Source organism: Aplysia californica, unplaced genomic scaffold, assembly GCF_000002075.1.
Source record: "Aplysia californica isolate F4 #8 unplaced genomic scaffold, AplCal3.0 scaffold00016, whole genome shotgun sequence".
NCBI lineage: Eukaryota > Metazoa > Mollusca > Gastropoda > Aplysiida > Aplysiidae > Aplysia > Aplysia californica.
The window spans coordinates 2,743,292-2,744,275 of NW_004797286.1; positions in this window are offsets into that span (position 1 = coordinate 2,743,292).

A 984-nucleotide genomic window follows, 5' to 3' on the forward strand; every position below is an offset into this window, starting at 1 on the left:
TAGTAGTAGTAGTAGTAGTAGTAGTAGTAGTAGTAGTAGTAGTAGTAGTTTACGCCCTCTTTACTGGCCCCTGACAATGCTGCTTACGAGTAATAAACACGCACACATACACAGACACACGCACACATACACAGACACACGCACACATACACAAACACACGCACACATACACAGACACACGCACACATACACAGACACATACACATTCACAGACACACGCACACATACACAGACACACGCACACGTACACAGACACACGCACACATGCACAGACACACACACACACACATGCACAGACACACGCACACATAGACAGACACACGCATACATGCACAGACACACACACACATGCACAGACACACGCACACATGCACAGACACACGCACACATACACAGACACACGCACACATACACAGACACACGCACACATACACAGACACACGCACACATACACAGACACACGCACACATGCACAGACACACACACACACACACACACATGCACAGACACACGCACACATAGACAGACACACGCACACATGCACAGACACACACACACACACACACACATACACAGACACACGCACACATACACAGACACACGCACACATACACAGACACACGCACACATGCACAGACACACACACACATACATACACAGACACACACACACATACACAGACACACGCACACCTACATCGCCAGCCAAATATTCTCTGTCTCTCACACGTGTGAGTGCGTGATGTGTCTGTGTGCGTGTGTCTGTGTGTGTGTGTGTGTTTGTGTGCGTGTGTCTGTGTGTGTTTTTTTTTTGGGTGTATGTATGTATGTATGTGTGCGTATTGTGTGTGTGTGTGTGTGTGTGTGTGTGTGTGTATGTATGTGTGCGTGATGTGTCTGTGTGTGTCTGTGTGTGTGTATGTGTGTGTGTGTGTGTGTGTGTGTGTGTATGTATGTATGTATGTGTGCGTGATGTGTATGTGTG